Source organism: Gallinula chloropus (genome assembly GCF_964237585.1).
Source record: "Gallinula chloropus genome assembly, chromosome: 4".
In the NCBI taxonomy this organism is placed as follows: domain Eukaryota; kingdom Metazoa; phylum Chordata; class Aves; order Gruiformes; family Rallidae; genus Gallinula; species Gallinula chloropus.
The window spans coordinates 88837880-88853238 of record NC_140088.1 but is presented as its reverse complement, the minus strand read 5'-3'; the positions used below and the strand labels follow the sequence as shown (position 1 = coordinate 88853238).

Genomic DNA, 15359 nt, shown 5'->3' with positions numbered 1-15359 from the left:
AAGAACCACCAATGCTCTTTCTGTGAAAGTCCTTTAAATGATAAAAAACCCATATTTGATTTATTTAGGAAACTGTTGGGGTTTTTTCCTGTTTCTTCCTCTTTCCAGCTCCCTAAGCCCTTGTTTCAGCTGAAATGTATTAGTTAATTCCACTTGAAAAAGGCCTTCCTTTTTAGTGAGAAGCTTTGTGATCCATCATATGCCATTGCTCAGCTTCATGTCGATCCATTACCGAGTACAACTTAGAAGTCCCAAATAACTCTTCTACATGAATCTCTAGTTTATCATAAGGCAGTTGCCTAAATCCTTTTGTAGTTGTCTAAATACACATACTTTTGTATGTGCTGGTCAAAATTTTATTTACTTTAGCAGGTTTTTTTTTCAATCTGCTCAAACACACTTCATGCTGCCCCAAAAAAACCTGGTCATATTTTTGTCTTTTCTGGGAAACTATGGAATTTTGACTCAGTTCCTTTTTAGAGGGCTCCAACAATTGTTTAGATCTTGTTTTAATTATTTTCTGGCCATTGTTGAGTTTTGTGAGTACCTCCATTATTTGTTCCAGTTTGATTGTAGATAACAGCTCAGCCTTACTCTCCTGGAAAACTTGATTCCTCTGCTGATATTTTCCTGCCTTGTAGCCAATATTTTTGGTGTGTGAAATTGTTTTCACTTGAAGGAGAAAATGGTGACAGGTATTTCTTGAATGCAATCATGTTTGCTTATGGATAATATTTAGACACCTGCAGTGATGACCTAGGAATCAGTGTGCTTGCTGCTAATGCCATTTTTCTTCAGTAATTCTACCCCTTTCTGATCTTTTTTATTTTATAGGTGCTCTTCCTATTGTTTCCTACCTGCCACTGGTTGCTTATGTCACTTATGCAAACACACACAGGTCTACCAAGACATGAGCAGTGTTTACAGTGTGTATTCAGTTCCTCACCAAACCATCAAAGACAGCTTAATTGAGAGATCATTGGTGTCATGTAGATTAGTGATATGAACAGTAACTGTTTAACAGAAGAGCATTTTTTCTGCTCTCCCGTTTATCTTTAATGAAAGGCTACTGCCAGGCCCATCAGCATCAGAGAGGTTTGGAAAAGTCTGCTATGAAAGATAGTGAAACATTGAATCTTCCAGCAGAATAATGAGAGAGATTCGTGAGCTATCCCAAGTCTTCATCCAGATCTATTGGGTGGCTCATAGGCTTTTAGGCTTAATGGGCATTATTTTCACATTCTGCTGTACTAAGATAGCAGTAAAACATCATTAGTTAGTCATAAAGCTATAGATACTAGTCTCTCTGTAGTGTATTCAGGTCCTTCACTGGAATCAATCTAGAAGTGCAAGATAATTAATTAATCAGAATGGTAACAGGGACATTTTTGTTGGTTATAAGCAGATGCACATCTTTTTCCTTCCTTTTTTTAATTCATTTTCCTTGAACTGGAAGAGACTGCCTGCAGTCTTCAGAGGCGACCTCTTCTTTCTGAGCCTGCAAGTCTTTCCCTGTTGATCTTGTAGGAAATCAGTTCTGCAATGTTCCTTCATCTGGAAGAAGTATACCAGAGAGTCAGATTTGAAGGACTGGCCTCAGTATATCTTTTCCCCTCCATAATTAAAAGTTTTGCTATGTTCTAGATAGACAGGATATTTATGTGGCTATGGAAGAGGAATGAGTTAAAACAGTTTAGCCAGGCAGTAGATGACAACAGTGTCATTAAGTGCACCTCTAGAGGAGTTTAGCTATTTGGAGTAACACCTTTGCTTTAGTGAAAGTGTGAGTGCATGTTTGTGAGGTAAGGGAACCGGGGGTGTTTCCTCCTGTGCCAAAAAGAATAAAGACAAACTAATATATAGCTATTTTTCTAATGATACCAGAGATTCTATTAAAGTTTCCAACCCTGCGCTGATTTGAAAGTTTGGACAGCTGAATGTTGATCCTTTGCCCCCAGATATTTTGCAAAAAAAATAAAAAAAGATGTGGTGTAACTTCCTCCAGGTCAGTGCTTGTTCTGCTCATGCAGCCAACTCCTCGCTGCTGACCCGTTCGTCTGCCGGCACCATCGCTCTCCCCTCCGTGCTCTATCTCTGGGGTCAGCGCAACCTGGGCTGTGGCTGCCACAGCAACCCCTGGTTATCACTGCTCTCTTGGCCCCAAATATTACTACAGCTGATATGTTCTCTGCTTTAACCTGGCAGGCCCTTCTCGTGATGAATCTTTTCTCTTGACCCCTGTTCTCCGCTTGCTTGGTCTGAACAGACATTTTTTTGCTCAGCTCATGAATGATGGAGGATGGTGTTTTGCCTCCAGCTCGCTCGTAGCTCTGTTTCCACCCTTAATGCCCTGCTTGAGGCTCTAAACTTCACCTCTAACCCCCTTCCTCTCTCCTGTGAATCTTTTAGATCTCTTTCCATTTTTTTTTCCAGATTTCAGCTTCGTATCTTTTCAAAGATGTTCTTTTCCACCGAACTCTAAACTCTCCCTTTGCCTTTACTGTCCTCTTTTGCTTCTTCAAGCCCACAAGCGCTCACTCATCCATCTGTTCTGGGGCTGGCTCTGAAACATCCTTGTTTTTTGCTCCAGAATTATCTTCTGAAGGAAACTGGCTCTGAACTGACACTGACCTTTTCCCAAGGGGCCAGGACAACGTTTGAATTTCAGTTCTGTTCTTTCTTTTTCAGTGACGTTTCTTGTGGTAACATCTCCCAAAACACAGACAAGTTTCTCTAAACTGTCTTCCCTAATTGTTTTCAGATATAAATTATGCAGCTTAAAATTCACAAGTCATTAGTAATTGAAGGAACTTTTGGCATGTAAAAAATGGTGTTTAAATGCTGAGAGGAATCTGGCAGAACATTACTGCCCTACCTTTCCAAATGTTGCAAGATATTCTTGGCTTATTGCATATTATATAACAGGCTCTTTAAACACAGATTATCTTTAGAAAGAAAGTCAGCGATTATTGTCAAACCTCAGTGATGAATTAGCTGAAGCTGATGTGACGCATTTGCAAAAGGAACTGAGCAAGAGAAGTGAGAAGTAGCCAGTCTGCTTTGGGAATAACAATGTTCTTAAAGATAAGTAAATAATACGTGTAATCCCACATTTATTCTTCTCTTGGAATGATTTTTCTGACTTCAGAATAAACAGAAACTTTGTTTACATTGTGGCTGTCTGCTTTTCGTATGGGCTAACTAAGGACTTCTGCCTGTCAGTAGAGCAAAGCAATTAGCCAAAATTGGGGCCATGCAAGATAAAATATCATCAGTTTGCTGTTGGAAGTCCTGCCATACAAGCAATTGCTGACTGATGCAGTCATTGTAACTTGTATTTTTTTCTCGAGCTCTTACTGGCATCAAGAGAAGACCAGTATTTGGGGCAAAGTTAAAAGGAGGAGACTTTTTATGCCTTGGTTTACTCATCTATTTTGAATAGATGCTGCTTCTGAATCCTAGGATTTTAATCTTCAAGAAGAATAAAAGAATATGTCTTGGATGAACAATATCACACTCCTTGTAGGGGCATTTGTGCACCTGCTCTGCCTTCAAAAAATTCTTTTGAAACTGGGAATAATTTACCTGAATTCTTACTTGACTTATTAGAGACTTATGATTTCTGGGAGGAGCAAGGTAAAACCTGCTTCTTTTGTGAATGTTTAATGTACAGGTTAAATCTGAGTCCAGCCAAAACTCCCATTCCTGCTGGTGTAGCTTTTTTGTAGCTAGCAGTTTGCCAAAACTGTGGTGGACTCTCCATTGCTTATAGTCTTTAAATCAGACTGGATGTCTTTCCAAGAAAGATGCCCTCAGTCAACCACAACTTGTTGGAACTGATTTAGGAATTGCTGGGCAACCTCCTCTGGGCTATGTTTTGCAGATGTCAGAGAAGGTGACTGAAAAGTTTCCGTATGATCTTAAAATCTACAAATACATGGCTGATCTTTGAAATACCAGGGTCTTTAAAAAGTTTTTCTTTTTTCATCGGGGAGGTTTTAAGATCTTTGATGTGCTAATGATCAGAGTCATCTGGCTCGATGATAAATCTCAGATGAAAGAAGTAGATGGTTAGTTAAGACTTCTTTCTCACCTCTGCCTGGGAGCTATGGCACATCTTACTCAATTCCTTAATAAACAGTGTGCGTGTTCATGGGATTGGGCATGATTTTAATTACAGCTCAGCAGGAAACTGTTTTCCTATTTCATGAAAGCTCTCTTGATTTTTCAAAACGCTTCACGGATCTGAAATCACACCAGCCTCTCACCCCTTCCTAGCCTAAAGCCCAGGGTTTGAGGCTGTAGGATTATAATGCCATGTCCTTGTTCTGGGTCAGATAGAGCAGTAGACTGATCTTTTTGTTTTGCAAATCTTTCTGAAAGAGTTGGGCTGGGGACTATGGACTGTTCCCCAGCAAAAGTCCATCTCCTTCTTATTCTGAACAGCAGCTTTATCCTGGACCCTGAAACTTTCCCTGGGAAAACTGGACAGTGCTTTCTGGTGAAAATGTCACTTCTGACAGTTTGATATTTCTTGGCAAACACCTTCCTCCCCAAATAGTAAACTATTTTGTCAGAGGATTCATGACAGAGTCTACTAGAAAGTAAAAGCTACACTCAGACAGATCACTTAAAGCTGCCATGCTTTAAGAATCTCAAAAGCTTTGTGGACCACCAGAGATAACAAAACATTGTACTGGTTATGGCCAAGATGAAAATACCATCCAACAGAATGCAAATTGTGTCTTCTCTTTTACGTGTTCAGAAGTTTATTAATGAATATGTTTGCACACTGATGAATCAGAATTTTCATTCAATGCTAGTGTATACATGAAGGGGAAGAACAAAACTTTTTCTTCTCAAAATCAGATTTATTAAGTGTAACTAAGTGCCCTTCCCAGTCTATCTGAAGCTGGCAGTGCTAAATTTTAACTTTGCAGAAAGTATTTAACATAATGTGTGTAAATATTATGTTAAAGGTTTCACGTCCTGTTTTCAGCAGTGGCAAAAATTTCCTTTCAGCCTTTAGGTTTTCCACTAATTTCTTTCATATTAAATCAGAGCAGGCTAAAAAAACTGCTGATCAGATCTGTACTGAGCTTTATTGTAATGTAGGTTAAGTGGATGCAGACGGCGGGTTTTTCTTTTCTCTTTATTTCTTCATTTTTTCCCTCCATGTCTGAAATACTATACAGGAGACTGAAGTTCTTGTGGCATTAACATGAGACTCTCAAAATAGGCCAGAAAAGAAATATTGTAAAAAATATGTCATCCAAATCAAATAGTGGGTGAATAAGGGAAACTGGAGAGGTTACAATTGCGGTTCAAGGTTTTACATGCAAGGTACCTCAGAAGTTAGCTAAATACATTTCAGATGGATGGAAAATGCAGAGGAAATGTGTTAAGTATCTTCCTTCAGTGAGATCTCCAGATCTTGGATAACAACCTCGAAGGTCAAGTTCCCATGTGGTTACCTATGGGGTGATGGAAATGGGCTCACATCCCCCTCTCCCTTCAACAAGAGTATCCCCCTGGTAGAAAGGCAGAGGATCTGCTATGGTCTGACAGTGCACCATGAACTCTTTTGATGCTTACCAGCAATCTAAACCCCAAGGTCCCTAAGAACTATATTGCAGTATGAGAGTCTTTAGGTTTCCTCATCCTGGGTAAAAGCTCTGACTACTGACTACTCATGGTGCTTAACTGTTTAATTGTCTTAATTATACTAAATTGCACTGTGAAGTCCCATAACAATTATATGGGTTAGCAACAGTATTAAATGACAAAAATGACATGAATGTAATCATAGAATTGTCTAGGAGAAGCATGGAAGCCCTTAAATTCCAGGGTCTGCCCAGGTTTCCTGAGAGGAATTGCTCTCACCGTTGCATGCTCTGGCAGCTGCATGCAGCTTTAGCACAGGGTATGACCATAGTTTCATCAATTACATTAAAGAATCTTTGTTTATAGGACAAGTCTACCAAAATGCTTGCTGGGAAATACTGTACTAAATAGTGAATGTTTGGGCAAACTGTTTTAACCCAGTGGTTTACATCAGGGAGCTGATGTTGGCTATCAGAACCTGACTGGTGGGTATTCAGCTGGTTTAACTGTGAAATCTTGCCATTACTGTCACAGAGGTGGTTCAGTGCACTAGTCCATGGCAGGTTTCATGAACAAGTTGTTTTTAGGATGCAGTGCTGGTCAGCTGTTTGACCATATGGCTTTGCCTGGGAGCCAAGGGACACACAGCCTTGAAATGAGTCTCAGCAATGAAAGCCAAGGAAGAACTTGCACAGAAATTCTGGTGGCTAAAATCATAACATTTTTTTGGAGTCTCTAGTTCGTGTACCTGCTAAAATCTTCCTATTGACTCAGGTACAGGTTCCTTCTTCCCCTGCCTGAGCTGTCTGTGGCACCCTACCTGTACAGTTGGGCTCTTGCTCTCCAGAAAGGTCCAATCCCTTTTCCTGTCCCAGAAAGGTCAGCATCCTACAATAATTCAATGTGATAAAGAGGCAGCTGTTGAACTGTTTGAATATATAATAATGGTATATATATTTAAATATGCATCAATTATATTTAATAATTGGAATACTTTAAATGTACTGTTTTAACAGACAACAATATAATTCTATTTGGGCAGCAAACTGTGACCCCCAGATGTGGCTGTCCTGCCATCCACTACTTTCTGTAGGACCTACCTGAAACCTGTGTTGTTTCAACCCCTGTGAGCAGCAACAAAAGAGTAAAGGCTGTAGCTCAGATGAGCCAGCAGACATGAGTATGAGCTTCAGGGAGCCCTTGACAGCTACAGAACCAAGTGCCAGCTTTTGTGCTGTACTGTGTGAATGCCAAAAAAAAAGGCTGTATGTGGATTATTTAAATATTTGACCAGCTTCATCATGAAATAACATCAGGAATGAACAGAAACTAGCTTGTTCTGACTGAGGTGTCATGTTAGGGTTCTTTAAGGGGTTGTTTAGGATCCTCTGCAGCTAGCAGGCATATTGCATGTCTATTTTTAAAAAGATAGTTATAGGTTATGGGCATGAAATAGCACAGCCACATCAATGAATCACATCTTAAATATTAGTGAAGCATTTATGCTTGTTGTCTTAAAGTGCTGCTGAAATCCAGAACAAGGCCCTTAAGCTAAGCTACCTGATCGACTGGCTCTGCCAGTAAAACCATTTGTAGAAGCAAGGATTAATTTATATTATCTCAAGGTAATAACAAATTGTGGAGAAATATTTTTTCACTTAGCCAACTGTGGAAAAATCAGTGCATTCCTCTTTTCATATTCTGGGATAAGCTATAAATTAGTTCCTCAGGTATTTATAAGGATAGCTCAGTGTGTGGCATCTGCGAATAAACCATCCTGAATTCTAGTTTGGGTTTCCTCTGCTGAAGTGAGCATGCATATCCCCAAGTAAGCCATCTGGACAGACCCTGTTCTAGTCTGAAGAATTTAACACTCTGTAAGGTTTAAGCATTCCTAGAAAATTTTTTGATTCCCTTACAAATAGTATTTACATTTTTTTGACGGTGTGAGGGCAGCCCAGACAGTCTCTATCTGGAAGAGGTCTCTTCTTTATCCACTGAATATCTACTCTTCAAGGAGTGAAGAGGGCAAACCCTAGAAAAGCAAAAAAATCTGTTTGAAACAAGGAAAGGGAGACAGCAATGCCTTCATGCATTTGAAGTGATATCTTATAGAATATGTGGCCAAAGTTCAACATATGTGGTTTGAGCTCGGCTTCCTTTAGTAAATAAAAGTAGATGTTCAATGAATGGACATTCCTTTCATTTCAAATCCAGACCCGAAATCCCTTCAGAGTTTGGGGAATTTTGCTCCCAAGGTTATGACCAATAAGCTGAAAAAGGAGGGAGCTGGATGCCAAGCTCCAGGAGCTGAGATTTTATGTTGAACATCTCTCCCATTTAAAAGTCTTTCCACGCACAGTCCCTCCACAACAGACTAACTAAAAACCTACCAAGACTTACAAAAAATGTATAGAAAACAGAATGCTCTGTTTGTATCTGGATGGTAGTTTTGAAAAACAAACCCTGCTGTTCAGTAGCACTTCTGAAAGCTCTCAAATGGAATTGCAGTCAAAGAATTGCTTTATCAGCCAAAATAATCCATAAAAAAAAAAAAAACCAACTTGAGGAATTTTCTGGTGAATCAAATATTGTAGTGAAAAGATTTGCTCTGCTTTAACCTGGCATTCTTCTTGCTCTGAATCTGTTGATGATTTTGGGGGTCAAGGCACAGGATTGTTTTGAGCTGTGCCTCAATATTGTTGGTCTGGTTTCTTTGCAGATGATGTTACAGCAGGAATTCCCTAAAACATGTCATTTGATACACGGGTACAAGTGGAACAGTGTGCCAGCTCTGTTTCTTTGCAATATACCTTTGCTGTGGACACAAATCTCAGCCAGTGCAGCTCATTTAAAGCCAGAAGACTTTCTCTGGTCCCAGCATTACTCAGCTTTCACATTTAATGTGTCCATTGGTTGAACACTTAACAATTACTTCTGTCGTAAACAAAATTAAAAAACAAACAAACAAAAAACCCACGACACACCCCCCACCCCCCCCCAAACCAACCAAAAACTTACTCTTTGAAAAGTGTTTTACTTTACATTAAAGAATTAATTCCCACAAGGCTGCTCCAGCTGAGAAAAATCCCTAGGGAGGCATTAGGAGGGTTCCCTGGAAAAGGAAAGCCCTGAGCCCCAGTGTCAGAGGGGCTGCTTGTGGGCTTCATGGGGAGGTTTCAGGCCAGGTATGGCTTTCAGTCCTGGCTCCTTTGGTTTGGGAGCTAGTGCTGGACATTTAGCATGTTTTTAATTGAAGGCTGCTCCAGCAGAGAAGGATCCCTAGGGAGGTGTTAGGAGGGTGCCCTGGCAAAGGAAAGCCCTTATAGGTATAGCAGGGATGCATTAGGATCCATGCAGAGATCCCAGACAGATCCATCTCAGGCAACTCTGTGCCTCATTCTGACCACAGTTTTACTTGTTTGTGCCCCACATTTTGAGCTCCTGCTGCAGGCTGTGGCAGCTTCAGGAGGACAGTGGTGAACCTCAACTCCAGGGGCAGGCAGCAGTCAGGGGCACTGTGCTTTTTTCCGATGGAAGACACAACCTCCAGTCTGAGAGAGAGGATCTCTTTACAGTCCTGAGTTCTCCCTTGCCCTTCCACTCTCAAAACTTAATTTTAAGAGCTCACAGATTAACTTCTCTGTTTGCAAGATAGGTTACCCTGAGAGAAAGGGCTGGATTCCTATCTCACACCCGTGCAAATCTGGAGTAATGCCTCTCATCATGGCAATCACTCCAGTTTATGCTGCTGCAATAAGCCAGGAGTTGGCCTCTCTGTTCTTCCCAATCATCATTTTAATTCCAGCACATACTTGTGTATGCTCTGCAGTAAAATTAGAGAAAGAAGCATCTGGCAAACAAAATGATTACTAAATCCATGTTGTCCATTGGCCCTTATTTCACTCAGGATATGTAAAACAAATGTTCTGGTGCTATTGAGAACTTGACATGTTTGTGTTTAGCTTGACAGGTCAGCTGAAATTGCCTGTGTTCACTGTGATCCCTGATGAGAGATGCTTTGAGTCACAGATTATTTAGACTATTCTCAGTATGGGGTACAACTCAAAGCTCCTTAGCAGTGGGACTCTCATAACAATGGTATAACCCAACAGCAGGTCCTCTGACCTGCCAACAGGAATGTCACTTCCAGGGAACTTGTGTAGCTAAACAAAATATTTGTGAACTAGTGGGAAAACAGGAGTCACCTGCAATGAATCTGTCTTTATTTTGAGCACAGGCAGCACTCTGTGGCTTGTTCTGACTTCCTGGCATAGCATACCAGGGTTTTGTGGGGAAACAGACCACATCTCAAGGGATGCAAATAGTTTTCTTTCCCTCTTGTCTCCTTCTCATTTGGAGATGAGCACATGCACAGCTTGGTTTGGCACATTTTGTCTCAGTGTTGCATTTTAAAGGCAGGCTGAAGTTAACCTCTCTGCTCAGATGTTCATTGAACAGTGGCAAGTGAGGCAGTAGAGTCCATAGGTAAAACTAACAGTTACTGCAAATGGGTGTTTTTCCCATATTGGGTCGACAGGGAAATGTGAGGGAGAAGAAATGGGTAAGAGGATGTCTGGTTTAGGGCTGGTTTTCTTCAACTTACCTTAGACTTTCCCCCTGTTACTAAATCCATTTCTTCTATGTCTTTTCTTTTTCCACCTCTTTTCTTCCTCTTCCAGTACAAAACCTTCCCAGCAAACCACAAACAGGACCACCCTTCCTCCTCATTCCAAGACAGTGTAGATGATGAAGGGCCTGGAGCATCTCCCCTGTGAGGAAAGGCTGAGTGAGCTGGGGCTGTTCAGCCTGGAGAGAAGAAGACTAAGGGGGGACCTGATTAATGTTTATCAATATCTGAAGGATGGGATGCAGGGGGAATGGGCAGCCCCTTTTCAGTGTCTGTGGGGACAGGACAAGGGGCAATGGCTGCAAGTTGGAGCACAGGAAGTTCTGCACCAACCTGGGGAAGAACTTTTCCCCAGTGAGGGTGAGGGAGCCCTGGGACAGGCTGCCCAGGGGGTGTGGAGTCTCCATCTCTGGAGAGATTCCAGCCCCGTCTGGACGCCGCCCTGTGCAATATGAGCTGGGGAGCTGCTTTGGCAGGGGGTTGGACCCCATGAGCTCTGGAGGTCCCTTCCAACCCCTGGGATTCTGTGATTCTGTGATTCTATGATTCTATGACACTGCTCTCTGGTTTTTTGCTGTCCAGCTGGTGTTTACTTCCTGGATGAGAGTGACAGCAATTTGGGGTATTGTTTGAGGGGTTTTTTGTCTTTATGGGAATATTTTCTCCATTCAGGAAAGACTAAGTCAATCTTGGTAGGATTATAGGGGCTTCAACCCAAAAGAAGCAGAGCATTCAGCCTCAGCCAGTCAGAAGCACTTTAGTGTATCCATATTCTACCAAAACATGCAAATTTCGTCAAAATGAAACACTTCAGAAAACATATTGATTTTGTCAGCACTTTGGTTTAAGAAAATAGGAAGGAGGAATAATTTAATCCTGTTGAAATGTGCTGTTTTTAAAATACTGCTATTTTGGTTTTGTTTTCCTTTCAGAGCAATTTTCTTTGGCATTTTAACAGTGTGTTGTTTTTTCTAACAAAATCATAGTAAAAATCAAAAAAGAATTGGTCTTATGTGCTGAATTCTGAAGCTTGCAGGTTTAATTTTAAAAGAAATGAAAATAGGTATCTAGATCAGCATCAATCAGAACTGTCTTCAACAGAGATTTAAGCGGAGCCCAGAAGTTTAGGCAACATCCCTACCATCTCCCATCACCCAGCACTATTTGGGGAAAGTGGGACTGTAAGGGATTCAAATAACAAATTGCCATGGAATCATTACAAGTAATTTAACTTTTGAAATGAGATATTTCTGCAGGAACAATAGATACAGCTTGAACCCCCCTCTTTCCCACAACCATCAAACATCCTTGTTTTTGTGAGGATAAAATTCAGTTTTACTTCTTGATAGCATCTTTCTGGTATCAAAGCAAGAGAATGTGGCATAGATTCTGAAAAATTGCTATCTACATGCCAGATCCAAATATACACAGTATACTTAAAGATCATTCATATTTATCAAACAGATGTACTCTTTTATACTGACATTTGTCAGCTTTTTACTGTCTCAATGAATTTATCTTTACCTCCCTTTTATGTCAGTATTTGAAGACTTCTTCAGTTCAATATTTTTTCTTAAAAATAATACTGAAAAAACAGGTATTTTATGAAAAATTGTTGATATTGCCAATATTTGTTGAGTTCTGACTGAACATTTCTAAGTGATCAGTTCTAACTAAAGCATTTAATATGTTTTTCAGGCTGCACATGGGATAAGAAGGCACAGTCATATCAGTAACTATTTCAAGTATGTACCTGTTTCTTATGCCATCATGGTAAAATCAGTTCTTAATCATAATATTATAGTAAGAGAGATAGTTTTATTATTCTTAACAGGAGGATGGAGTATGGGAAAGTAAAAGACAGAAATGTCCCATATCCTTACAGTTAAAAAATGTCATCATTAGGGAAGTCCAGGAAGAACAAGGTAGTTGTGTGTCATCCCATTGAGTCTGCCCATATTAATGAGCAATTAAAGTGTAGTCACATGGATGTAAGTGAACGTAATTAGGAGTGAAAACTCACCATGCCCCAAAAAGGAGTTTTGTTTCAATTCCTAAAAGGAGTCGGTTGTTTAATTATGAACACACAGAGGATCAGAGTCAAAATCAGATTCACTGTGTCTTTTAATTCATGAATTAAGCTTTTGTGTAACTGAAAGAAAGAAAAGTTGTGATTTAATTAGTGGCATGAGAGTTGGACAACCCAATCTCATTAGGACTAATCACTTTCCAGGAAATGCTGAGCGCCCTGTCTCACACAGCATCTCCCAGAAATGATCACTATTTTACAGGACTGAGCTCAGTGTTTAATAACTGTTACAAGAAGCTGTCCTTGGCTATGTTAGGGGGGACAAAAAGGGGACAGAAGGCCACTATTCTTGAAATGAGTGTGGCAATCCTGGCTCTCAAAGCTTCCTCTTGCTCATTAAAACCAGAGTTTGCCATCTCCACCCAATACAGGCTCACAGAACAGACTAAATTTTATTACAAAGGGAAATAACAGAGGATAACCCCAAACAGACAAGGAAGTTGGGCAGGGAGAGGTCAGGTTTGGAGAAGATTTTGCAGGACTTAATATATCCACGTGGGAACAGTCACCAAAGGCGGCACACAGGGCAACAGAGGGTGCCATTGTGCTAATTGTGTGTCTTCCTCCCAGGCTCCCAGATAGCCTAGATGAAATGCAACCAGATATATTTATTTACAAATCTTCCAGACCTTCTTTACATGGCAGTCCCAGCAGTGCAAGCAGAAGGGCATGGCACAAAGGGTTTCAAATAAGTACAAATAAATATACATGTTGTTGAGGGGGTGGGCTGGGGTAAATGACTTCAGCACAAGTTCTTTCCTAGCTTCCCCTGAGATCAACCCACTACTTTCTTGATCTGGCAATCTATAGGCTTCCAGTTAAGCCCTGTCTCTTCCCCACTCCCCCGTGCTTTGGCACTGGAATATTTCCCTACAAATCTACTCTGCCTTGTGATCCAGCAGATCAAACTCTTCAGCCATCGACAGCATTTGTTTACAGTAAAAAATGCCACAGCTTCATATCCAGATTTAGCCCTCGTCTCTCAGAGCTGTAGAAAAGGGACATTTTTAGACACTCAATGCTCATTCCTAGCTCTCAAGTTATCAGGATTTACAGTTGTAATGTTCTTATGAACTGAGAAGGCTATTTTTAGCCAGAATGAAGGCCTATGATGGCTCAAATCTATTAAGACCCCTTAATTTCTTAACAGGGGGGTAAAAAATAGTCCTGATTAAATTTTTTTCAGCTCTCCTAAACATTCTTAAAATAGCCTTTTCTGTAAGGGAAGGGGCATAAGCAGAGGGCATGATGGGGTGGTGCAGTTTTCATGGCACTCCTTTAGCTGCCTGCAGAATTCATACCCCTTGTGATGTGCCCTACCCAAAGTTTATCCAGTAAAAACCTCTCCCTCCTCTGCAATGTGCTCCTTGCCTGTGCAGGGGACAGGCACTTCATGAAGCATTCACTTCACACAGCAGAAGACACTTGGTGAATAAAATCACTGATGCCCTTTAAATCACTGTGAAGCAGGTCGAGGTCTTAAAAGCTTAAGTGGAGAAGCTGAGCTGCGCAAATGTTGGTGTAAAAGCTCCGTTGTACAAACAAGAGCTGCGTTCCAAGGATGCTGCCACCTTGGATTGCACTAAAAACAACACCCTCCTTTCAACTGCTGAATTATTTAGACTGTGAATCCTCAGGACAAGGCAGTTTTTGTTTTGAAGCTTGTGCTCTACAAGTCCTGCAGGCTCACAGTCCCTTCTCCCACCCGAGCACAGACTTAGGTCTGCTTAGGTACACATTGTGCTGCTCTGAGCATGAGTTTTAGTTTCTGTCTGTTTGAAAGGCAGTAGAGACCCAGCTAACAACAGGTCCCATTTGCCTTCTATGGAATGAACATATTCCACATGTTTTTTTGGGCCCTCAGAAGTAACAGCAATGAGCCCAGCTAAACTCCTAACCAGTGTAAGAACACTGAAGCTTTAACCCCAAGAAATGTTTCTGAGTCAAAGTGTGTATTTAATGAGTAAAACCACATACCATGCAAGTTGTTCCTGCTATAAATGGAGACTCCTGTCATAGCACCATCAATTACAACAGGGAGAATGAAAAAATGACCCATGGTGTTTCTGTGAACATCAAAAAATAACTTAGGTCTCTTTTTGTGTAGACTCATCTGCAAATACTGTTTTCCCTTGACTTTTGCTTTGAAGGTGAAGAGGATCAGGCCTGCTCATGGAGACAAAGGTAGAATTATTCAGTGTGAGAAGGCCCATAATAAATGCAAGAAGGCCCCCAGATTTGCAATGGGTTGGAGGTAGAGGGGCATACTTCTGCTGTTATGGCAAGTGTCCCAAAGATGACTGGAGAATTTTCAGATGTGAAAAAGATTTCAGGTTTTACCTGAATAGAGATTAGAGTGATCAACAGCAGTGAAATTAAGCACCCAGTGAATTAAGCAGTGAAAACTCAATGTGGTTAGGGAAGCCAGAGGAGAAATAGCAAGGTTTCTGCTCCAACCCTGTGTCAAACACCAGTACACATATGTTGAAGGTAAACTTTAAGCCTAACCCATAAGATCCCCTGTGATGATCAGGACTGATGAAAAATGAGTATTTAACTCCAGAGATTGAAGTACCTGGTGGTGGAGGATGCCCACACACTTTGCTTTCTTTGCTAGCAAGCAGTGGTGTGTTGGACCAAATCAACCAACTGACCACTACAGCAACACCATGGGGCTGGCAATATAAACCCCACTGTGAAGGAATAACCATGCTTTTTCTGATGATCACCTCGTCCAGAAATCATGTGGTGCAGGGAAGCTGTGAGTATCCACCCACTGAAATTCTTAGGAGCTCTCATAATTGGACAGATTTTTCCTTAGAACAAAGGAGACTACCCTATTCAGACCTTCAAAAGTTAGACTGGTGTCTAATGCTGCCAACCTTACCCTTCCTGTCCCCTCCTCACCTGCCTTTGATGGTAAGCCAGGTATTGTTTGGATGATTTATATACTGAATTCTGGTTCTTGCCATTGAAATGCCATCTGCTACAAAGGCTCAACTGTAGTTTTACCTGAGCACATTGTGTGTGTGAAGA

General features: G+C 41.0%; 1 long non-coding RNA gene across 1 annotated transcript; it reads right to left on the bottom strand.

Annotated features, from left to right (window-relative positions):
* Nucleotides 1–1490: 1490 nt before the first annotated feature.
* Nucleotides 1491–7613, bottom strand: LOC311191025. Its single transcript, XR_014617265.1, has 3 exons — nt 7537–7613; nt 6425–6492; nt 1491–1554 (listed from the first exon to the last, which is right to left on the bottom strand). It is a non-coding gene; the product is annotated as an uncharacterized lncRNA (long non-coding RNA).
* Between the last annotated feature and the right edge of the window lie 7746 nt (nt 7614–15359).